Raw genomic sequence first — 26,673 nt, 5'->3', positions numbered from 1 at the left:
CATATAATCCTGAATATCAAGGCAGATGGCAATATCTGCTTTGAACTGGATTATCTGAATCCACACTGCCATATAATCCAGTTCAATGTGGATTTTATACAGCTGTGGAAGGGGCCTTACATAGTGTAATATAGGATTATTCATTTATTTCTTGCTCACCTCTTCACAGAACCATAGAACTGGAAGAGACCATACGGGCCATCCAGTTCAACCCCTTGCCATGCAGGAAAAGCACAACAAAAGCACCCCCAACAGATGCCTATCCTGCCTCTGTTTAAAAGCCCCCAAAGAAGCTGTCACTACACTTTGAGACAGTGAGTTCCACTGTTGAACAGCTGTTACAGTTAGTAATTTCTTCCTAATGTTCAAGTGGAATATCCTTTCCTATAATTTGAACCCTTTGCTCCGAGTCCTAGACCTCTTTTACACTGCCATATAAAATCCAGAGTATCTGCTTTGAACTGCATTATATGGCGGTGTAGTAAAGGTAAAGGTTTCCCCTAACGTTAAGTCCAGTCGTGTCTGACTCTGGGGGTTGGTGCCCATCTCCATTTCTAAGCCAAAGAGCCGGCGTTGTCTGTAGATACCGCCAAGGTCATGTGGCCGGCATGACTGCATGGAGCACCATTGCCTTCCCGCCTTAGCAGTACCTATTGATCTACTCACATTTGCATGTTTTCAAACTGCTAGGTGTGTAGACTCATATAATCCAGTTCAACACAGATAATGTGGATTATATGGCAGTGTAGAAGGGGCCTTAGTCTCCAGGGCATCCGAAAACAAGCCTGTTCCCTCTTCCTTATGACATCCTTTGATGTAAATCTTCTCTTCTGTAGGCTAAACATGCCCAGCTCTTTAACCTTCTCCTTGTAAGGTATGACCTCCTCTGGGCATGTTCCAGCTTGTCAATATCCCTCCTGAATTGTGATGCCCAGAATTGGACATGCGAGATCTGACTAAAGCAAATAGGTGAGCACCATGACTTCCCTAAATCTAGACAATAGCTCCTTTTAATGCAGCCTATGGATTGAGGTTGGAAATAATAAATTAAAATACAGAAACAAATAGGCACATTAAATATAACACAACGATAAGACTAGAGTTTGGAAATTTTATTTTGGGGGTGATTCAGAATTTCACTATCCAGCTGGCTGGGGCATTTTGAAGGTTGTTCTACATAAAAGTAATGTTGCCAAACTTTGGCACAGGGCCTAAGTCAGGGATGATTAATCCCTCAATTGCCCATTTGATTGAGAATGGCTTTTGAATACAGCTGGCCTTTTGGAAGGTGACAGGCAGCTGATAAAGAGCCAATGTGGTGTAGCAGTTTGAGTGCTGGACTAGCACTCCTGGAAACCAGCATTCAAATCCCTGTTTAGAAACACAATGAGTGGCTGTGGGCTGTAGCAAAGTCCCTATCAATAAGTCTGCCCTAAAATACTCTATGATAGGATCATTTCAGGGTTCAAGTAAGACAAAAATATTTTGAGGACACACAAAAATAATGAGGACACACAAGTTAAACTGCATTCTATGAGTCTACATTGAGCGTAAAATGTATTCTAGATGCGGCCTATGTCTTATTATTGCCACATCAATTTGCATTGCTCCTAATATTCATAAAATCCTTACGTCTTTTAGAGCTTCTGCAAGAATTCATATAAATTACTATTCTGATGCCGTATATCCAATGCATAATATCTATCTAACCTCATCAACTCCCAGTTTTCCAACCATTCATAGGGTATCTATTGGCATGTTCAAGAGGAATCTGCTCTCGAGTTTCAGCTACTTCCAAACATTGTGGAAAACTTCTGTCTTTAATGTCGTGGCAACTCAAGCTTTCTTTCGCTGTGTATGGAATGAATAAACTGCACAAAGCTTGGATTTTGGATGCTAAGAGGCAGGGCAAACATGTTAGAATCCCTTAGGCACACGAGATAAATGATAAACAGCAGCAACCAAGAAACTCAGGAATATACAGAGTTCTGTATATTCCAGAACTCTGGAGTTACCCTACAGAAACCGAAATTCAACAACACGAGAAGCACAGATTTAGTGAAAAGAGGAAAAGAGCAAGTTTTTCTCTTAATGTCAGAGAGCTATGCTGGAAAAGCAATGCCTGCTGGAGCTGCAAAATGCCAATGGACAAGAGCTCTGAGTAGGATTAGAAGGTGATTAAATGAACTCAAGATTTAACACCCAAAGAAAACTATAGGAGAAAAAAACAATGAAACAATTGCTAACAACCATTCAAACAATAGTAATAAATGAGACCTCCAACAGCAGTAGATGGCAAACACAATTAATGGCTGATAGCTAGGGCAAATAAGACTTCTTTAAAGTAGATAGCAAGAAAGCCAACCAGGAGAAATTAAAGTCAAGGTACCACTACAGAAAAGATACTACTTCCCCTCATCTGAGTGCCCCCTATTTTGTATGAATAGGGACATTTGGAGTACAGCCTGCATTGCAATAGACAGGCAGATTAACATGGGAACAGTATATAGCAGGTTCCAAACTATATAAGCTATTCAGTGGTGAACTGAAAAGTAGCACTTTGAATTGTGTATAGAATAAAATAAGGAAGATTAATGTATAGCCAATGGAATGGAGTGTGGGAAGGATGATTACACTGGATTTTAAAATCTATACCAGTGCGGCTGTAGTAATTACTAAGACCCCGAGTTACAAATATCCAACTTACAAATGACTCATACTTAAGAACAGGGGTGGGACAACAGGAAGTGAAAGAAATGTGTCCCTAGGAAGGGAAATTCGCTCTTGGAAGAGTTATCATCATCATCATCATAATACACTTTATTTATATTCCGCTTTATCTCCCTGGAGGGAGTCAGAGCAGATTACAGAATACACATATAAGGCAAACATTCAATGCTTTTACACAGCGGATAATGACATACAGACAAGGTAAAGGTCTTCCCTCTTTTCATCTCCAGCATCTGGAGTTGATGTTCAACTCTGGATTATTATTTTTTTTGCACTCACACCTGGGCATTATATTTAACAATAATAACTTTATTTATATTCCACCCTTTCTCCCCAAGGGGACTCAGTGCAGATTCACAACAAAGATTGCAAACATTCTATGCCAGTGCAAATTCATAAATAAAAAGCAGAAAACAAACAACCATGTTCCCAAAAAACAATCCTACATAGCAGACAATATATATAAATTATATAAACCACAGTAACATTCATTTAAAATAATTTCTAAAATATTATGCAGTCAATAATGCCAGCGAGATAAACAGTACCAACTAAGCTAAAACCAACTTAGTCAGAGTATGGTCACAGAGTTCAGAACAGGTATACTGATTGAATGTGAACTTCTAATCATCCTCCTCTCCGTATAACCAATGAACAAAATTAAGTTTTAAATTGTTTTTGAAGGAGATGAGAGAGGGAGTCATTTTTATTTTTTAGGGAGAGAGTTCCAGTTTCTCTGGGGGGCGATCACAGAGAAAGGCTTCTCTCTCGTTCCCATCAGCCGAGCATGAGACAGAGGTGGGACTGAGAGAAGGGCCTCCTCCAATGATCGCAGTGTCCGAGATAGTGTATATAAGGAGATGCAATTTGACAGATAGCCTGGGCCTGAGCTGTTTAGGGTTTTAAAGGTAATGACCAGCACTTTGTCTCTACCCTGGAAGCAGATTGGCAGCCAGTAGAGCTTCGCAAAATGGGAGTGGTTCTCTCCCTGTACAAAGCTCCAGTTAGTAGCCTCTCTGTACTAGTTAAAGCTTCCAAACTCTCTTCAAAGGCAGCCTACGTAGAGAGCATTGCAGTAGCCCATACAGGATATGACTAAAGCATGGACTACCATAGGGTTTCAAGCTACGAGCACAGCTGCCGCACAAATTTTAACTGTGCAAAGGCACTACTGGCCACTGCCAACACCTGAGGTTCCAGGGTCAGTGATTCTCCAGGATCACCCCCAGACTACAAACCTGTGTTTTCCGAGGGAATGTAACCCCATCCAACACAGACTGTAACCCTATACCCTGTTCTACCTTCTGACCAGGAGTACCTCTTTCTTGTCTGCATTTAATCTCAACTTCTTAGCCCTCATCCAGTCCATTACTGATGAGAGACGCCGGTTTAGGACCAGGACGGCATCCTTGGCATTAGGTGGAAAGGAGTAATGGAGTTGGGTGTCATCAAAACAAATTTGACAGCAAACTCCAAAACTCTGGATGATCTCTCCCAGTGGTTTCATGTAAATGTTAAACAGCATAGGGGACAGAACTGAACCCTGAGAGACCCCACAGACCACTGGCCATGGAGACAAATAGGTGTCCCCCAGAACCACCTTCTGAATTCGACACTCCAGGAAGGACTGGAGCCACTGTAAAACAGTGCCTCCAAACCCCATCCCGGAGAGACAACCCAGAATGATACCATGGTTGATGGTATTGAAAGCTGCTGAGATGTCCAGGAGAACCAGCAGGGACACGCTCTCCCTGTCCAGCTCTCTTCGGAAATCATCCACCAAGGTGACCAATGCCGTCTCTGTTCCATAGCCGGGCCTGAAACCAGATTGAAATGGATCTAGATCATCAGTTTCAACCAAGAAACTAAACATGGCTATCATGTCCCCTCTCAGCCTTCTTTTCTCCAAGCTAAACACACCTAACTCCTTCAGGTGCTTCTCATAGAGCTCGACTTCCAGACCTTTAAATAATTTAGGTTGCTCTTCTCTGGACACAAGTATGAGCGTTATATAACAATAATAATTATTATTTATATCCTGCCACCATCTCCCCGAAGGAACACGAGGTGGCTTACAAAAGCACTCCAAAGCATTAGTTGACTGATCCTTGTAAACCTATCACTTGGCCACATATATTGAAATATTTCTTCTGAATCAGCACAGTCTGTTTCATATTTTTCTGTTTAGGTTATTGTTCTGCATAAATCTTCCTTGGTAATCCCTAGATATTTTGCAGTTCAGTTCCCATGACACCTGACCATTGTCCATGTTGCCCAGGTACAGGATGCACTTGATTGGGAAAAGCTGTTCTATATTGTTTATTGTATTTAAAGCAAATATAGCAGTGCTGCAAATATTAGCATTAATGGACAAATAAATGGCTGTGAGAGCAAATCAAGATGGAGCTCTCCCTGGAAGCCACAATAGCTAAACTGTGGCTGGATCTACACTGCCCTATATCCCAGGATGTGATCTCAGATTATCTTATTATCTGGCAGTGGAGACTCATATAATCCAGTTCAAAATAGATAACCTGGGATCAGATCCTGGAGTATAGAGCAGTGTAAATTATTTGGCAGTGGAGACTCATATAATCCAGTTCAAAATAGATTACTTGGGATCAGATCCTGGAATATAGAGCAGTGTAGATCCAGCCAGAGACTGCTGTATTTGGAACATATTATGAGAAGACATGACTCGCCAGAAACCACAATAATGCTTGATAAAATATAAGGCAATAGGAAAAGGGGAGGATCGTATTGCAGCTGGATAGACTAAGCCAAGGAAGCCACGGGACTGAGACCCCTTCTACACTGCCATATAACCCAGATTATCAAAGCAGATAATCTGGATTTTATATGGCAGTGTAGAAGGGGCCTCAGTTTGCAAAAGCTGAGCAAAACAACTGATGATAGGGTGACTTTGAGATCTCTCATTCATAAGATCTGTCATAAATGGAAGACGGCTTGATGGCAGTTGGCAACACAAACAAGCTACAAGGCAGCCTATACCAGAGATCTCAACACTGATATCAATCTTTTGAGAAATGTAATTGACAATGCTTCTTAACAAAATGATGATGGTGGGAATCAAGATGCAAAACAGCCTTTAAAAAGCAATGAAGAATCTTACAATGCCATAAAGATTAACCATTTTTATTTGAGGTAGGCTTCTGCAGGTGTGACTCAAATCCTCTATAAAAGTAAAAACTTGCTAGCCTTTAAAGTGCAACAGGACTTAGGCTCCATCCACACAGTTGAATAAAATCCCACATTATCTGCTTTGAACTGGAATATACGGAAGTGGACTGAGATAAACAAGTTCAGAGCAGATACAGTAGAGTCTCACTTATCCAAGCTAAACGGGCTGGCAGAAGCTTGGATAAGCGAATTATCTTGGATAACAAGGAGGGATTAAGGAAAAGCCTATTAAACATCAAATTAGGTTATGATTTTACAAATTGAGCACCAAAACATCATGTTACACAACAAATTTGACAGAAAAAGTAGTTCAATATGCAGTAATGTTATGTTGTAATTACTGTATTTACGAATTTAGCACCAAAATATCACGATATATTGAAAACATTGACTACAAAAATGGCTTGGATTATCCAGAGGCTTGGATAAGCTAGGCTTGGATAAGTGAGACTCTACTGTATTGTGGGATTTTCTGCCTTGACATTCTGGGATATAGGGCTGTGTGGAAGGGCCCTTAGTTGTTTTTGCTACAACAGACTAACACAACAACATCTCTGGAAACATATCATAAAAACATCTAGAGCTGTTTCATACCACACAGAACTGTTAACTCTGCTTTTCACCTCTTTTAAGCCTCTCTGAGCCCCAAATCTCTTTAAGCAAATCCATGGATTCGATAATTTGGACATCTTCTATTGAACTGTTGTCCCTGTTATCACTGACTTTTCTAAAAAGCCGTTGTACAGTGATACCTTAATGTAGGACTACCAATCAGGCTTTCCCCCACTTTTTCAAAAGAAATACAACAGTTACATAATGTTCCCTGTTGCTCAGCATATTCCAAAATTAGGACATCTGCATTTTTTAAAAGTAAATTGGTCCAAAAGCTGTGGAGTGGGTCTGAGTTCGGATCGGAGATGCATCTGCACTGTAGAATTAATGTAGTTTGACGCCACTTTAGCTGCCATGCCTCGATGCTACAGAATCCCAAGAATTGTAGTTTTGCAATGTCCTTAGCCTTCTCTGGCAAACTACAAATCTCATAATTCTATAGCATTGAGCCATAAGCAGTTTAAATGGCATCAAACTGCATCAATTCTACAGTCTAGCACTCTAGAACTAGGTAGTTCTGACTTGGTTGTTCTTAAAATGGTCTAGCATTATGGTGTTCTCTTGATGAACCGACCTGGACACAGCATATTATTTGAGAATACAAAAATGCTGGACCACTCTAACAACTACCATGTCAGACTACACAGAGAAGCCACTGAAATCCACAAGCATGTGGACAATTTCAACAGAAAGGGGGAAACCATGAACATGAACAAAATCTGACTACCAGTATTTGAAAAACCCTCTAAAATCAGGACAGTAAATAAAGAACACCACTCAGACATGAATCAATCAGGGCCAGCTAACACCTCCCAAGAAAAGATTCCCCCAGGCAGTAAGCAGCCAGACCTTGAAGTTGAAAGGCTATTCAGTGCTAATCAAAGTGGCCAATTGCAACATTCACACTTGCCTCCAAAATACAAGAGTTATTTCTCCCACCTTGGACATTCCACAGATAAATAAACCCCACTTGCCTAGTTTCCAACAGATCTCACAACCTCTGACAATGCCTGCCATAGATATGGTGAAACATCGGGAGAAAATGCTTCTGGAACATGGCCATACAGCCTGGAAATCTCACAGCAATGCAACAACAACAATTATTGTTATTATTTATTACCCACCTCTCCTTTTAGCTCGAGGCAGGGCACAACATATAAATACAGCTATAATATTATAGCCAGGTAGTCCCCAAGTTAAAAACATCTGACTTACAAGTGACTTCTAGTTAAGAAGGGGTGCAACAACAGGAAGTGAGAAAAATCTAGCCCTTGGAAGGAGAAATCAGTCCTGAAAGAGTCATCATGGCAAAAAAAAGTTTCTCCACTGAAGCTTTCTCACCAATCCTTGTTTCCCTAACATTTTTTAAAATTGAAATACCACAGGGACAGAAAGTGAGAGGAAATCTTCTCTCACATTGCACAGACAACAAAACAAACTCCCTGTGCTATCCATGTAGAGAGAGAGAGTACATTTTAAAAATGTAACTCGATGTGTGTGTGTGTGTGTGTGTGTGTGTATGTGTGGCTGGAGTTACACTTTAAAAATGTACTATATATATATATATATATATATATATATATATATATATATCTGGAGTTACACTTAAAATGTACCATATACACACACATACATATATATGGCTGGAGTTACACTTTAAAAATGTACTATATATATGGCTGGGGTTACACTTAAAATGTACCATATACATGCACACACACATACATATATATGGCTGGAGTTGCACTTTTAAAATGTACTATATGGCTGGAGTTACACTTAAAATGTATCATATACACACAAATACATATATATGACTGGAGTAACACTTTAAAAATGTTAGATTATATATATACAGTAGAATCTCACTTATCCAAGACTCGCTTATCCAAGGTTCTGGATTATCCAAGGCATTTTTGTAATCAATGTTTTCAATATATCATGATATTTTGGTGCAAAATTCGTAAATACAGTAATTACAACATAACATTACTGCGTACTGAACTACTTTTTCTGTCAAATTTGTTGTAAAACATGATGTTTTGGTGCTTAATTTGTAAAATCATAACCTAATTTGATGTTTAATAGGCTTTTCCTTAATCCCTCCTTATTATCCAAGATAGTCGCTTATCCAAGGTTCTACCAGCCCGTTTAGCTTGGATAAGCGAGACTCTACTGTGTATATATATATATATATATATATACACACACACACACACAGATGGCTGGAGTTACACTTAAAATGTACCATACACACACACACACAGATATATATATGGATATATAGATATATGGGAGTTACACTTTAACATATATATACACACACACATATAGTACAGCCATATATATATGGCTATACAATATGTGTATATACATACAGTAGAGTCTCACTTATCCAACATTCTGGATTATCCAACGCATTTTTGTAGTCAATGTTTTCAATATATCGTGATATTTTGGTGCTAAATTTGTAAATACAGTAATTACTACATAGCATTAATGTGTAATGAACTACTTTTTCTGCCAAATTTGTTGTATAACATGATGTTTTGGTGCTTAATTTGTAAAATCATAACCTATTTTGATGTTTAATAGGCTTTTTTCTTAATCTCTCCTTATTATCCATGATATTCACTTATCCGAGGTCCTACCAGCCCTTTTAGCTTGGATAAGCGAGACTCTACTGTATATATATATATATATATATATACACACACACACACAGATGGCTGGAGTTACACTTAAAATGTACCATACACACACAGAGAGATATATATACATATGGATATATAGATATATAGATATATGGGAGTTACACTTTAATATATACACACACATATAGTACAGCCATATATATATATATATATATATATATATATATATATATATGGCTGTACTATATGTGTATATACATATATACTGGAGTTATACTTTAAAATGCACCTGTTCTGACACTTAGGAACAAACCTCCAGAACCGATCTTGTTCCTGACTTGGGGTCTGTTTGTACAGGGCGTTTGAAAAAGAACTCCCTAGTCTATCTTCTATATATATATATATAAAAGAGTGATGGCATCACGGCAGCGGACAAAACAACAAAAGTAAACCCCCCACAACCTCAAAAATTGACAGCACAACCCCTCATCCATGCCTCAAGTTTGATACAACAAAAAGAAAAGATCCAAGATTATGTTTGGTTTTTTTTTCCCTTTTCCCTCCTTTCATCCTATTTCTTTCACCTTCTTTCTTGGAATTTATTGTTCGCACACTTTCACTGTAAATTTTAACTGCAAAACCAATAAGAAAAAAAAAGAAAGAAAAGAAAACTAAAGTCCTAATTAGAGGGAGAGGAATAATTGTTTTTATCCAATTGCTGCCAGTTAGAAGGCTAAGCTCTGTTCACTTGGTCTCCTAGCAACCCACTCAGCCCAGGGGACCCTTGACCTTAACTACCACCAATTCCTTAATACTTTATTTCCCATACCACCATACTTCGCCACAGCAACGCGTGGCCGGGCACAGCTAGTTTTAAGTATAAAAGCATTTCGGGTCAAGGCAGAGTGCATCCCACATCCCAAAGTGTATTATGACCATGACAATGATGGTGTGTATTTATACCCCGCTTTTTCTCTCCACAAGGAGAGGCACCCCCGCCAAACTTCCGCTATTTCCCCTCCGGATCCCAGCCAAGCCGTGGATACAGGTGGAGCTGATAGAATGGAGCCAGCGAGCGATCCAACTCACCTATGGAAGAAGGTTCTCCGGGGTCATATTGGCCTTGGATGTCCAAGGGAAGGGAGGCAGCAGCGCGCCTGCGATGGCTTGCTTCGGAGCAGCTACGACTCTGCCCAGCGCCTTGTGAGAGCGAGAGCAGAGAGTCCAAGCCAGGAGGCAAAGAGAGGCGGGGCCGGATAGAAGCAGCAGCAGCAGCAGCTCCGAGGAAAGCCACCCACCCCGCGGTCGGGAAACGGCTCCTTTTCTCGCCAAGGAAGAAAGAAGGAGCGAAGGAAATGAGCGAGGAGATCCGTTTTTGCCGGCCTTCGAGCCCTCTCTCCGACTTGCAGAGCTCAAGCACACCTATATGCAGTTTCACACCGGGAGGGAAGCAAGTGGCTTGCAGGCAGGCTCGCAGTCAGGAAAACAACTCGGGAACTTTTTACCCCCGAGATGACTTTTGAGGCCAGTGTCTCTTGATCTGGCAGGAGATCTCAACAAGGCCCTGAAATTACCACCATGGTGCAAAAGTTAATAGGTCCTATAGTTGGGAAACTTAGCTCTAGTATTTAAGGGTGCATCGACACCAGGGGTCCCCAAACTAAGGCCTGGGGGCCGGATGCCTAACCCTAACCCCAACTCTCCGTTTTAGATAGGGGTCCTCAAACTTTTAAAGCAAAGGGCTGGTCCACAATCCTTCAGACTGTTGAGGGGCCGAATTATCATTTGAAAAAGAAATACGAACAAATCCCTATGCACACTGCACATGTCTTATTTGTAGTCCAAAACAACAACAACAACAATGAAAGAACAATAAAATATTTAAAAATGAAAACAATTGTAACCAACATAAACCTATCAGGATTTCAATGGAAAGTGTGGGCCTGCTACTGGCCAATGAGATAGTCAAGTTAATTAAGATTGTTGTTGTTGTTGTTGTTGTGTGCCTTCAAGTCATTTCAGAATTTGGGTGAGCCTAAGTATAAAATTAATTATTTATTTACTTACTACATTTATTTACTACATTTATATCCCACCCTTCTTACCCTGAAGGAGACTCAGAGCTGCTGTATGTACATACAATATATTATATTATTAGCATAGCACAATATTAGCATTATACATTACTATATTGAACTATACCACTATACTGTAATACTATATGTAATATATAACATATAATTAATAATATTATATGGTATTATTATTAGTATTATAATGTATAACATTATACATATTTTATCAATATTATATGTATATACAATATATTATATTATTAAAACTGATATAAAAATATATTATAAAACTGAGGGTGGGGGCCAGGTAAATGACCTTGGAGGGCCGCATCCGGCCCCCAGGCCTTAGTTTGGGGACCCCTGGTTTTAGACTTAGGCTTGCCCAAAGTCTGAAATGACTTGAAGGCATACAACAATCCTAATTAACTTGACTATCTCATTGGCCAGAAGCAGGCCCACACTTCCCATTGAAATCCTGATAGGTTTATGTTGGTTAAAATTGGTTTTTATTTTTAAATATTGTACTGTTCTTTTATTGTTGCTGGGTTGTTTTTTGTTTTTGTTTGTTTTTTGCACTGCAAATAAGACATGTGCAGTGTCCATAGGAATTTATTTGTATTTTTTTCAAATGATAATTCGGCCCCTCAAACGTCTGAGGGACCATGAACCAGCCCTCCACTTAAAACGTTTGAGGACCCCTGATCTACACTATAGAATGAATGCAGTTTGACATCATTCTTAACTACCATGGCACAATGCTATGGAATCCTGCAAGCTGTGCTTTGGAAAGGCTGAAAATCTTGCAAAACTGTAACTCGCATGATTTCATAACATTGAGCCAGGATAGTTAAATTAAACTGCATCCAGGGTCTTCAGCTAAAACCATTTTGGCACTCATAAAAGGAGAAGATGTGAGTATAAAAGAGTATAAAAGTACAAAGCTCAAACAATGGCTAGAGGTGTATGTGTGCATGTGCCTATGGTTGGATCTACACTGCTCTGTATCCCAGAATCTGATCCCAGATTATCTGCTTTGAACTGGATTATATTTCTCTACACAGCCAGATAATCTGGAATAAGCAAACAATCTGGGATAAGATCCTGGGGTACAAGGCAGTGTAGATCCAGCCTATGTCTTCCCAGCCAGTTTTAATCATGAACTTTAAACTTGTGTGTGGTGTTTCATCTTTTTTTCTGTGTGTTTTAATATGTATTTTGTATAAATATGTTTTAATATGTGTATTTTACAGAATGCTTTAGATGATTATATGTTTTAGCTATGTTGTAACCCGCCTCAAGCCACAGGGAAAGGCAGGTAAGAAATAAAATTATTATTATTATTATTCAGGTCACTTTCCAAGTTATGCTGACTGGCCCCATGAATTCTATAGGGTTTTCTTAGGCCAGAAATACTTAATGCTTTTTCCTTTGAATTATAACCTACTGCACCTAGAGTTCATTGTAGGTCTCCCCTTCAAGTACTAACCAGGGCTGACCCTGCTTAGCTTCCAAGATCAGACAAGATCCAGTACTTTCTGCAGCTCACTTCTGGAACCACAGGCTGGTGTAAACAAATACAGTAGAGTCTCACTTATCCAAGCTAAACGGGCCAGCAGAAGCTTGGATAAGCGAATATCTTGGATAACAAGGAGGGATTAAGGAAAAGCCTATTAAACATCAAATTAGCTTATGATTTTACAAATTAAGCACCAAAACATCATGTTATACAACAAATTTGACAGAAAAAGCAGTTCAATATGCAGTGATGTTATGTTGTAATTACTGTATTTACGAATTTAGCACCAAAATATCACAATATATTGAAAACATTGACTACAAAAATGGCTTGGGTTATCCAGAGGCTTGGATAAGCGAGGCTTGGATAAGTGAGACTCTACTGTAACAGGAAATAAGTCTAATAATGGGCATGTGACAGGCAAATGTGGCCTCCCAATTTTCTCAAGAGTGTGTGTGTGAAGTGGTGGGGAGGATAATATAACTGATTGATTGAAATTATTTTTTTAAGATCATCATCATTATCATCATCATTGTATTTTCATAGTCCAGTAATGCAGCATGTTTTAAACATGTACTTTGGGTGTCCAGATATGTAATACTAATAGTAATAGCAATAAGAACAGCACTGTTGGTTCTCTGTATCAGTAAATTCATCCATAGTTTATAAAATAGGCCCTCCAAAATGCAAAATGCAAGCCTTGTTTTTATATAGGTGATGCTATATTACTACATCACTATATAATGGGATTTGAGCATCCACAGATTTTAGTATTCACGGATGGTCCCAAAACCAAACCCTAGAGGATAACAAGGGTCTTCTGTGATGGTGATGGTCTTTATTTGTATCCCGTCCTTTCCCTTTGAATGCAAAGTGGGAAACTATGCAATTCTCTTGCTCTTCTGTTAGGTTCTGAATGAGCATATTAGAAAAAAGCTAAGTTGGCTTGTATAATGAGCCCATTATTGGGTCATTGGGTCCTCTTTTCCCTCTGGCTTGCAACACTGATTGAGAATAGGTTGGACAAGTTGCATTAGAATTCCAAGAATTCTTCAGCCAGCATGGACATCTCCTGTGTTTGCCGGGGGTTCTGGAAATGGTAGGCTTAAAACAGTAACTCACAGTACTCTGATGAATACCAGACAAGTGTATCAATCTGTCATTCTAATTCTCCCCAGTGCTCCAGACTGACATTGATGTTAGAGGGATTATGGGACAGCAAAAGAGTGACTAGGGATAGATCTACACTGCCATATAATCTGGGATCAGATACTCATTGATACGGTCTTGTAGATGGGGTGTCAAACTCCTTCACTTGAAAGCACACAGCCAGGAAGAGTATGTATTTAAGGGAAATGCCCAGGACAGATGTCAAAAGACCTGGACTAATTTCAAAGACACAAGCAATTGCCCAAAATACCAGTTGCTAATATCAAGCCTTGACAGAATTCAATCAGTTGCTGTGATGTGTCCATAGCTAAAGGTATTAGCTTCTATCCTTCTCTTCTGAGAATAAAGAAGATTGTATTCACTGCTCTCATGTGCTGGCTTGATTGCTGACCTAAAGGTTGGGTTGCTGACCTGAAGGTTGCCCATTCGAATCCACAAGATGGAGTGAGCTCCTGTCTGTCAGCTCTAGCTTGCGGGGACCTGTAGACAGCCAATTTTCTCACACCAGAAGAGAATTGCAGTATGTTCTCAAGTCGCTTCTGACATGATTTAAAAATATGCTAAGGTGCATTAAGCAATAATAATAATAATAATAAAGATTTCCTCTTGACATTAAGTCTAGTCATATCTGACTCTGGGGAGTGATGCTTATCTCCATTTCTAAAATGCCTCCTAGATCACGTGGCCGGCATGACTGCACGGAGTGCCATTACTTTCCTGCTGAAGCAGTACCTATTTATCTACTCATATTTACATGTTTTTGAACTGCTAGGTTGGCCGAAGCTGGGGCTAACAACAGGAGGTCACCTCGTCCGCGGGTTCGAACCTCTGACCTTCCAATCAGCAAGTTCTGCAGCTTAGCGGTATAACCTGCTGCGCCACCATGGCCCAATAATAATACAGTAGAGTCTCACTAATCCAAGCCTCGCTTATCCAAGCCTCTGGATTATCCAAGCCATTTTTGTAGTCAATGTTTTCAATATATCATGATATTTTGGTGCTAAATTCATAAACACAGTAATTACAACATAACATTACTGTGTATTGAACTACTTTTTCTGACAAATTTGTTGTATAACATGATGTTTTGGTGCTTAATTTGTAAAATCATAACCTAATTTGATGTTTAATAGGCTTTTCCTTAATCCCTCCTTATTATCCATGATATTCGCTTATCCAAGCTTCTGCCAGCCCGTTTAGCTTGGATAAGTGAGACTCTACTGTAATAATAAAGCTTTATTTGAATCCCGCCCCCTTTCCCCGAGGGGGCTTACAACAAGGAAAAACAATATAAATATCAGTAGTAGTAATCACACAAACAAATCCGGAGAAATTAAATCAGAGCAACAAATCAAAGGAACAAATCATGATGCATAGAGAAAAGTAAATCACAATAAACGTGTTAAATATAATTTATTTATTTATTTACAGTATTTATATTCCGCCCTTCTCACCCCGAAGGGGACTCAGGGCGGATCACATTACACATATAAGGCAAACATTCAATGCCTTAACATAGAACAGAGATTGAGACAAACACAGGCTCTGAGCTAACCTCGAACTCATGACCTCTTGGTCAGAGTGATTTGTTGCAGCTGGCTGCTGGCTGCTCACCAGCCTGCGCCACAGCCCGGCCCTACTAAAAAAACTCAAAAAACATCACTCATAAATATAAAACTATGTAATAATTAAACATGTAGCACACTAAAAACATCACAAGACCTACTCTTGTTGATAAAGCAATAAGTAGATGTTACAGTGTAGATGTAGATGTTACAGTGTGAGTTGTTTCTATCAATAAATACTATGTTGTTTGTCAAGAAAAAAATCCTAAGTAAGATATCCCACTACAAAACCTGTTGCAAATACTTGTATTCCAAGGCTGGAAAGGAGGGAAAACTCCATGAGCGGAATAAAGAAGATCCCAAAAATCGAAAAGATCCCACTTTTTGTCTATTCTGGAATGTATATTTTACATATATCAACTTCAAAAAAATATTTGGAGGCATATGGCCAGCTTTTATCAATATATAGCTAGCCATATGCCTCCAATGTGTCAATGTTCCTGTCCTGTGTCCTATGCCCTTATTATCTTTGTTATCCCCCTTTCCCCTTTTATTGTAATATATATTTTAAAACAAATTTGTTTTTTTTTTAAAGATACACCCACCACAAACTGCGAAAAGGAACCCTCCACTTGTATTACATTCATTGCAGCCTTCAGGAAAACAAAGCCAAGCAATGTGCCACACGACTGTCCTCAAACTAGAATTTAAAAAGACATTTAAGGGACAATGCTACTGCCAATGAGCGTTCCCTCTGCTGACCCACTTGCAGCCTTGCTGGATTAATTTGTTTGTCTGCTATTTCTCCGGAAAGCTCAGAAAAAGGTTGATTGAAGGGGGAAACATTACAAGAGGCAAAAGACCAGTGGCTCAGTAGCCATTACCTTGCTTTTTAGCTACAACAACTGTGAAGTATAATTTCCAGTCATCCTATAGGGATGGTTGGCTGTGGCAAGTCAAAGTCCTCCCTCTAAGTGGAGAGGAATGACAATCCATTGACTCTGGGACCTTCCAGCAGAAAATCCACTGCAATTTCCTCTTTATGGGAGACAAAGGGTAAAGGTAAAGGTTTTCCCCTGATATTAAGTCTAGTCGTGTCTGAATCTGGGGGTTGGTGCTCATCTCCATCTCTAAGCCGAAAAGCTGGCATTGTCCATAGATACCTCCAAGGTTATGTGGCCAGCATGATTGCGCCGTTATCTTCCTGCCTATTGATCTACTCACATTTGCATGTTTTCGAACTGCTAGGTTGGCAGAAGCTGGGGGCTAACAGTGGGAGCTCACCCCACTCCCCAGATTCAAACCGCCGACCTTTCAGTCAGCAATTTTGGCGGCTTAGCGGTTTAACCCACTGTGCCACCGGGGGCTCCTATGGGAGACTAAATGCAACCGTAATTAAACTAACGTTTTGCATTGTTGTTGTTATGTGCCTTCAACTCATTTTCCAAGCCCCTGGTGGCTCAGGACTGCTGATCGAAAGGTCGGTGGTTCAAATCCAGGAAGCAGGGTGAACTCCCGTCTCAATTCTAGCTCCCCATGCGGGGACATGAGAGAAGCCTCCCATAGGATGGTAAAATATCAAACATCCAGGTGTCCCCTGGGCAACATCCTTGCAGACAGCCAATTCTCTTACAGTTACTCAAGTTTTTTCTCCTGACATGAAAAAACTCATTTTCCAATTTATGGCTACCCTAAAACAACATTTTCTGGGGATGAAAGTTTGTGGCTCACTCAAACTCACCCTGTGGGTTTCCATGACCAAGAAGGGAATTGAGCCCTGATTTCTGGATGTAATCCAACACCCAAATAACTACACCACAATGGCTTTCACAGCCCTTTCCTTAACCTACAGTAATAATACAGTAGTTAAATAATTAGTCATAAGCCTTTAATGGAACACAAAACCAGCTGCTTCAGTATGCTTAATAATGCCAACAGCATTAATGATCAGGCCTTGGTCTGCTCTTTCTTCTGCCAATAGCAGCTTCACACTTTTAAATGTCTCTGTCTGTGAACAGAGAGTCAATGTTATTGCCACACCTAAATGGATTGAGTTCTAGCACTGGTGTGTGAAATTTGACCAAAAAAAGAGAGAGGGAATCAGTCTACAATCAACACGTCAATCCGAATTCGATCAGATTCCGGATGCCAAATAACGCAAACATACAGATATCTTTCCTTGTTGACCCATCATATACACTTCTTCCCAATTCCCTCATTTACACACAACTTATTTGGTTATATGCTAACCTGCTTTATTCATTTATTTCCTGTACCTGGAAACTCTGGCCCCTTCCACACAGCTGAATATAATTCCACATATGCTTTGAAATGGAATATATGGCAGTGTGGACTCAGATAAACCAGTTCAAAGCAGATACAGTAGAGTCTCACTTATCCAACGTTCTGGATTATCCAACACATTTCTATAGTCAATGTTTTCCATGCATTGTGATATTTTGGTGTTAAATTCGTAAATACAGTAATTACTACATAGCATTAATGTGTAATGAACTACTATTTCTGTCAAATTTGTTGTATAACATGACTAGCTGTGCCCAGCCACGCGTTGCTGTGGCAAAGTGGTGGTGGTATTGTGTAATTTTTATTTGATGTTATTTGTATTTTTTTATAAATTTTATTGTAAGTTATCTTTTTATTATATTTTATTATTTTCTTGTATTATTTTTAGTTATTTTCTGTTATAGTATTTTATTGTATTAATTTTTTAGTGTTTTTAATTCTTTTTTAGTGTTTTTAATTATTTTTTATTGGGTTGCTAGAAGACCAAGTTGGAGGAGCTTAGCCTTCTAACTGGCAGCAATTGGTTAAAAGCAATTATTCCTCTCTCTCTTATTAGAACTTTATTTTTCTTTTCTTTTTGTTGTATCAACCTAGAGCCGTGGATGATGGGTTGTGTTGTCAAATTTCGAGGTTGGGGGGTCTGTAGTTTTGTCGTTTTGTGGGTCGCCGTGATGCCATCACTCTTTTATATATATAGATGTTTTGGTGCTTAATTTGTAAAATCATAACCTATTTTGATGTTTAATAGGCTTTTCTTAATCTCTCCTTATTATCCAACATATTCGCTTATCCAACGTTCTGCTGGCCCGTTTATGTTGGATAAGTGAGACTCTACTGTATTGTGGGATTTTCTGCCTTGATATCTTCTTCTGTCTGAGCCTGGTGAGGTCTTCTGAAGGTATCAGGATTTAACAGAACTTTAAAAGGAGACTTCCCTGTGGCAGTGATTCGACTATGGCACTCCATCCCCTTCTACACTGCCATATAATCCAGATTATCAAAGCAGATAATCCACATTTTCTGATTTAAACTGGTTTATATGAGACTACACTGCCATATAATACAGTTCAAAGCAGATTATCTGGATTTTCTATGGCAGTATAGAAGGGGCCTCCCTTTGGGGACAGGAACTCTAATTCCCTTGCTGATAGCTTTATTGCATTAGACAACAGCCTTTTTACTTGAGATGAGCTGATTTGTTCTTCTCTGCTTCCTTGTGTTTTATTTTAATTATATTTTTAATATTTTAGTTTTTACTGTTCACCTCCTTTATCTCTGTTATAATCTTGGCTATTTTTTGTTGTTGTGGATTTTATTGCTTTCAGGTTGTCTCAGACATTATTTCACGATAAACTGGAATATAACTGTAACAAATGAAGACATAAATACTTGTTTTCTTTTATTCCTTTTATTCGTTCCTCCATATGTATTGTTTATTGTTTCATATTATTCACATCTGGGCCAATTTTATGTCTGTTTATTCAGAACTAACTGAACAGGTTTTCTGCTAGTCTAGCATTCATAATATTCTAGTTGTCATTTTGTTTATTATGCACATAGTTTTTAATGTACTTCTTCATGGTATATGTTTTCTTTACTCACATACAATATAAAACCACTGTTAAAAAAGATTAGTAAAAAAAGACAACACGCAATAGAGATGGGTTTCTAACTTGATTTGAGGAACTTTATCATGGGATAATGCTTCTCGTTGAAATGTCCTTGGAGCTAATTTACTAATGCGCCTTCTCTGAGGATATTGCATTATTTCTTTGAGTAGAATTTTATAGTGCAGACATGGCCAAAGGCCATAGGAAAAGTCAGAAATATCCCTCCAGCCTCACAGCTGTTACAAGCATGTAGCTTTGCCTAAATCATCAGGACTGGCAACTGCATGATCTTCCAGATGTTACTGAATTGCATTTCCTGACATTCTTCATCATTACCAAAGCTAACAGGGGCTGCTGGGAGCTGTAATCTGAAAGTCTACATGACTCTCAGCTGTGATCAAAGTTCAAAATGTGAAGGTGCCCCAATGTTGAATCGATGGAGTGGGACTCTCTACCCAAAAGTATTGAGGAGCCTCAAATAAAGGGAAAAAACCAAATAAGCCACCATAGTTCTAGTCTCACAGGATTTGGTGTAACTGATTCAGTCTCTGCCACAGCAGGGAAAAAGGAGGAACAAAATGCTCTCTTTGAACTGACTTCCAGTCGGATATTGTGCAGCTCTGCAAACAATCACAAAGCGGCTACATCCATAAAAGGCCTACAATTGTAAATCCACCCACCACATTAAACCAATAATCACAGAAGTACCCAATTCAGAACAAAGAGTGCAGGACATGCTACAGTCAACAAGATTTGGCTCATATACCTCGGAGAAAGAGAATATTTGGCACATATGCAGATCACACACAAAAGAACTCGAACAATCGCTTCTCGCACATCTTGCATCACACTCTGGCAGACAAATGGACACTGAGTGGCAGAAGTGAAGATAGTTCCCTCCTCTAACACAGAAAGAATTGGGGAGCCATAGAGGAAATCCCATATGAATTAGACATGGATGTAACTATTCATGGCTTGGAAAATAAAACATTTCCTCCCTTCCTCCACCCCCCAAAATTCCCTAAAGCAAACCTTGATTTCATCATTTTATATAAGGGACATCATTTTACTCTATCATTGTATATAACAGGACTTGAGTATCCTTGGATTTTGGTATCCACAGGGAAGGGAGTGGTCCTGGAATAAAAGCATAGTGCATAACAAGGGCTCACTATACTTTTCTGATCAGTAGCTTTGTTGTTCTGTTATGCCGAAATTAACAAAGATCCAGTGGTGTCTTGAAGATCAACACCTTTTAATACCATAACCTTCATGGAATACAGCCCTCATCACTACGGAGTGATAACCAGAATTTAAATAATATACACAGTACACATGATTTAGGGGGTGAGATTACAGACAGTTAAGTCAAAGACAATTAATTTACTGAAAGTACTGTAATGACTTTGTGTATGTGCATATGTTATGTTAGAGGTGTTGTCTAAAACATCTAAATTGCTTTACAGTATTGCAGTGTTTTAAACCTCCGAAGGCACCTGCCTTATATTATGAGCTGCCAGACTCAATCTTGACAACATCCCAGATAGATAACATCAAGCTCTTGCTGTACATGTTTGGTGAAAATGACTTATATATATGTTGTTTTAAAACACCTCTTATTTACCTCTTTGGGTGCACCTACACTGTAAAATCAATGCAATTTGACACTACTGTAACTGTCATGGTTCAATGCTATGGAATTATGGGGATTTTACTTTTGCAAGGTTTTTCACTTTCTCTGGCAAAAAAATCCTGGTGCCTCCCCAAACTACAGCTCCCAGGATTCCACAGCATTGAACTATAGTGACGTGAACCTGTGTTAATTTTATAGTATACATACACACCTTGTCTAGTAGTCATTATATCACAGGCTATCACTCATGGCCGAGTATGATTGCCTTCCAAGTGTAGGGTCTTAGTGGGGGGTTTGTAGGTGACTGTAGAACCTATTCTGGATCCGCATGTTCTTTCACAGTGAGGACATTGATTTCCCGATGGAAGGTGGTCTCAGCAAGGGTTGGCTTGAGACACCTTCCTGTTTACGTGTTTCTCCCTTTTGCCCTCAAGTCATGCCTCTTCAAATTCCACAGCACTGTTGGCAACAGCTGGCCTCCAGTTAGAATGCTCAAGTGCCAGGGCTTCCCAGTTCTCGGTGTCTATGCCACAGTTTTTAAGGTTAGCTTTAAGCCCATCTTTCAGTCTCTTTTCCTGCCCACCAACATTGTGTTTTCCATTCTTGAGTTGAGAGTACAGTAACTGCTTTGGGAGACTGTGATCGGGCATTTGGACAAGGTGGCCAGTCCACTGAAATTGATGGTGAAGGATCATCGCTTTAGTGCTGGTGGTCTTGGCTTCTTCGAGAACACTGGAAGAATTTGTCCGCCTGTCTTCCCAAGATATTTGCAGGATTTTTAAGAGGCAATGGTGAAGTTGAGTGTGAAGTCTGTAGATGGTCCATGTTTTACAGTCATATAACAGGGTTATAACACCAAATTTGGCCACAAAAGACATAGTCGCCCAAAATATGTCTTTCAAACAAAGAAAAAACCTAGAAAAATAAAGTCCAAATTAAAGGACCAAGAAAAGCCGTTTTTTCCCCTAGCTGCCAGTCAGAAGAGTAGGGCCCGCTCACTTCGTCTCCTAGCAACCCCATTAGCAAAGGGACAACCAAGGTTCAGTTAGGCCTCTTTCACACTACCTATAAAATACAGATTATCTTATTTGAACTGGATTATATGGCAGTGTAGACTCAAGGTCCTTCCACACACCTATATAACCCAGAATGCCAAGGCAGGATAATCTACAGTATCTGCTTTGAACTGGATTATCTTGAGTCCCCACTGCCATATAATCCAGTTCAATGTGGATTTTATGCAGCTGTGTAGAAGTGGCCTCATATAATCCAGTTCTAAGCAGATAATATAATATTATAAATATATGATAATTGCTGTGTTACAATAATACAAAACAATATAATCTCTAAAATCAGGACAGTAAATAAAGAGCAATACTCTGAAAACAGGAATTCCAGAAAGGAAACAACCAGGGCCAGCTAACACCTCCCAGCAAAGGATTCCCCCAGGCAGGAAGCAGGCAGGCTTTGAAGCTGCAAGGCCATTACATGCTAATCAAGGTGACTAATTGTAGCATTCATATTTTCTGCACTGAGACTATTCATTGCTATTCATCCTGGCCAACCAAGAATTCCACAAGGTACAAAGCGGACAGGCTTGCAAGCAGCAAGGCTATTCAGTGCTGTTCAACCTGGCCAACCAAGATTTCCCCTAGATAAAAACCCTCAGGTTTTGAAGCCATGAGGCTACTCCATCCCATTCAACCTGCCCAAGGAAGGATGACCCTATATAGAAAGCAGCCAGGCTTTGAAACAGCGAGACTATTCAGTCCAATTCAAATTGGCCAAAAAACCATTCCCCTGGAATGCAAGTACCCAGCCTTCCAAGCAGCAAGCCTATTCCATTGTATTCCAGCTCACCAAACAAGGATTCACATAAGAAAAAAACTTCCAGGCTTTGAGTCTGCAGGGCTATTCACTGCTATTCCACCTGACTAACAAATGATTCCCATAAGCCACAGCAACGCGTCACTGGGCACAGCTAGTAGCTTTATAAGCAAGCATCTTGGTAGACCTACAAATGTCCTCCTCAAACACTCTCTGCTTCATTCAAAAAAATTCTGCACTCACAGAGCTCAGACGGTGTTATATTTCAGTGTCGATGTTGACATTTGCGGAGAGGTGGCTGCAAAAGTAGCAGAAATGGTCAACACTTTCTAATGTTACACCATTGAGTTGTATTGCAGAGGAATTGACTGGTGCCTGCTTAAGGAGCACTTTGGTTTTCTTGGTGTTCACCAAGAGGTCAAGCTTTTTGTATGCTTCTGCAAAGGTGTTTAGAGTGGCTTGTAGGTCTTCTACTGAATGAGCACAGACTACATTATTATCAGCATATTGGAATTGTATAACAGACATTGTTGTGACCTTAGTTTTGGCTTTCAGTCTGCTGAGGTTAAATAGCTTGCCATCTGTCTGATAGATCATTTTCACGCCGATGGGAAGCTTCCCATCAACAAGGTTCAGTGTCATAGCGATGAAGATGGAAAATAAGGTTGGGGCAATAACGCATCCCTGTTTGTCTACAAGTAGGTGACAATGCAGTATATGAAACACATTCAAAAGTTTATTCTGTGTGAAATGGCAACTTGAGGGGATGCGGTCAAGTTTTCTCTGTGAACCTGAATGTATTTCCTCTGAATCCATGATTTAGGAAGTCGGTTTGTCATTGCTCTGCATAGGTCTTTACCTAGCCACGCCCTTTGGTTTGATAATCCTGTTGACATTATAAGGAAAGGACAATTTCTTAATGATAGGGCATGTGCTTTCCATGCAATTGGTGCCAAGCTCAATCCCTGACACTTTCAGAAAAGTCTGGGAAAGGTTCTTTTCTGAAATTTGGGAGGAACCAACCAGTCAATGCAGTTAAGGCTCGTCTCTATGAGCCAGTGCCTTCCTCTTATATATTCCTACTAGTTAAACAACCTCAGATGACCTCCTTAAGCCCAATTAGGCCATCAGATCACGTACATTGTTCTTAACAGGGGGATTTTGTTCAAATTATTGTTGGCTGTGTTTAAAATATGTAATTATGCTGAAATCATATTTAATTTTCTTCAAGGGAAGCATTTAGAGTCAAGAGAAAAAAATGTCAGATTTATTAACCTCAGAGAAAAAAATAATCTTCCAAATGGAAGATACCCACAGGCATCCAAGAGAGCTAGATATAGATATAGCTGATTTCCCAAAGTCCTTGGCAAAATTAATGTGAATCAAGGGCTGGAGTGGTCCAGAATACCAAAATGATTTGAAAGTGGTCACATAATAATGGATGAGAAAGCGAATTCTTTTCTGTCTTTTATTGTTTGTTTTTTTCCTAATTAATTCTGTAAGGCATTCAAGCTTATTGGATAACAAATGCCTGCAATGTGGTAAGGCGTGAAGGGTTGCTAACTGTGATTGTAGTTCTGCATGGGTTTATGCACTTATTATTTCTATAAAATCAAGTTACTAACATTAACAACCCAATGCTAGATTTCACCTTGGTAAGCAGAATCCCATTTATGAACAGATTTCTCTCAAATTTGTGCAGTTAACAAATGGGATCTCAGCTATTAGCTAATGAGTGTTTAACATTAGCTAAATTGTAAAGACAATAGGAAGAAATTTGACATCTTCTTGCAATGCCACCTCCTGAGAATTGACACCAAAACTGGTACCTAGCAAAACTGGAGCAGTTATGCTGCTAAGGGGGCTGTTCAGGTCCTGAACCAGTGCTTGGCAGCTGTGATGGTCTGGATGAGAGTGAACAAATTGAAACTGAATCCAGACAAAACAGAGGTACTCCTGGTCAGTTGTAAGACCAAACAGAGTATAGGGTTACAGCCTGTGATGGAAGAGGTTACACTCGCCTTGAAAACACAGGTTCGCAATTTGGGAATCCTCCTGGACTCATTGCTGAGCCTGGAACCCCAGGTCTCGGCAGTGGCCAGGGGAACTTTTATACAATTATAACTTGTGTGCCAACTACGGCTGTACCTTGGGAAGTCAAACTTGGCCACGGTGGTCCACGCTCTTGTTAAATCTCAAATCTCTACATGGGGTTGGCTTTGAAGACTATTCGGAAGCTGCAAGTAGTCCAATGGGCGGCAGCCAGATTCCTTACTGGAGCAGAATACAGGGAGCATAAAAAACCCCTGCTGTGTCAACTCCACCGTCTGCTAATCTGCTACTGAGCATAATTCGAAGTACTGGCTTTGGCCTATAAATCTCTAAACAGTTCCAGTCCAGCTTACCTGTTGAACGTATCTCCCTTTATGAACCAGTTTGAGCTCTAGGATCAGCTGGGGAGGTCGTGCTGTTTGTCCTGCCACCTTTGTAAGTGCAGTTGCTGGGGACGAGAGACAGGGCCTTCTCGGTGGTGGCCCCTTGGTTGCGGAACCCCCTTCCCAGTGAGATTAGATCAGCCCCCTCCCTCCTGGTGTTCAGAAAAAAACTCAAAACCTGGCTATGCAAGAAGGCGTTCAGTGAGTGATAGCATTACTGAGGCAATGTGTTGTCGAAGGCTTTCATGGCTGGAATCACAGGGTTGTTGTGTGTTTTTCGGGCTGTATGGCCATGTTCCAGAAGTATTCTCTCCTGACGTTTCACCCACATCTATGGCAGGCATCCTCAGAGGTTATGAGGTTTACCTCAGAGGTTTACTTCACAACCTCAGAAGATGCCTGCCATAGATGTGGGTGAAACGTCAGGAAAGAATACTTCTGGAACATGGCCATACAGCCCGAAAAACATACAATTACTGAGGCATCTAAATTATAACCATAGGACTGGCACAATGTTTAAATGTTTTATGCTGATGGTATGATGTCTTTTTTTCTACAGTTTTAATTACTTTAACTTATATTTATATGTTCCTGATTTAGTCATGTTTTATATGTATGTTTGACATTGAATTTTTGCCATTTGGTATGTTGTACACTGCTCTGAGTCCTCCCAGGTGTGAGAACAGCAGTATACAAATGCAATAAATAAATGAATAAATAAATTATTTTACCTGGTGCTATTACCCTCAGCTTGAAACCTCATTTCCTAGTATTTATCTAAGCAAATTTCCTTGGGCTCCTAACACTTCTTTGCCATAAAAAGCGATAAAACCTAAGTACCATAATCAATAACATATTACACTCTGTAACCCAATTTTTGTTGATGAGTTTTAAATGTCATTTCCTAATCCGTTCTATATTTAAAAACATGGAAAAGGTTTATTCAAGTGCAAAAAAAAATTGTTTTTGTGGAACATTTTGCTATAGTTTTTCAATGAATATCTCATAAAGCCTCAACCAATTAAACATAGTTTGTCGTAGCCACAAAAACAAAGTTTCTGGAATACAACACCTACTTTCAAAGTAAGTACTCTACAACTAAACAGGAAAAAGCATTTTCAGACAGGAACATAATACAGTAGAGTCTCACTTATCCAACGTAAACGGGCCGGCAGAATGTTGGATAAGCGAATATGTTGGATAATAAGGAAGGATTAAGGAAAAGCCTATTAAACATCAAATTAGGTTATGATTTTAAAAATTAAGCACCAAAATATCATGTTATACAACAAATTTGGCAGAAAAAGTAGTTCAATACGCAGTAATGCTATGTAGTAATTA

The 26,673-nt window shown here is 39.5% G+C and overlaps 1 protein-coding gene across 1 annotated transcript in view; it reads right to left on the bottom strand.

The window, feature by feature from the left end:
• Positions 1–10,617, bottom strand: part of LOC100552978 (gamma-aminobutyric acid receptor subunit pi) — a 91,943-nt gene extending 81,326 nt beyond the window's left edge. Inside the window, exon 1 of the mRNA XM_008106718.3 lies at positions 10,287–10,617. The gene's annotated coding sequence lies outside the window, so the exon portion shown is untranslated. The remainder of the gene's footprint in view (positions 1–10,286) is intronic.
• Positions 10,618–26,673: the final 16,056 nt, after the last annotated feature.

This window comes from Anolis carolinensis, chromosome 3 (assembly GCF_035594765.1).
Source record: "Anolis carolinensis isolate JA03-04 chromosome 3, rAnoCar3.1.pri, whole genome shotgun sequence".
Lineage (NCBI taxonomy): Eukaryota > Metazoa > Chordata > Lepidosauria > Squamata > Dactyloidae > Anolis > Anolis carolinensis.
The sequence above is the reverse complement of the archived record's forward strand: the minus strand, read 5'-3'. Positions and strand labels throughout refer to the sequence as shown.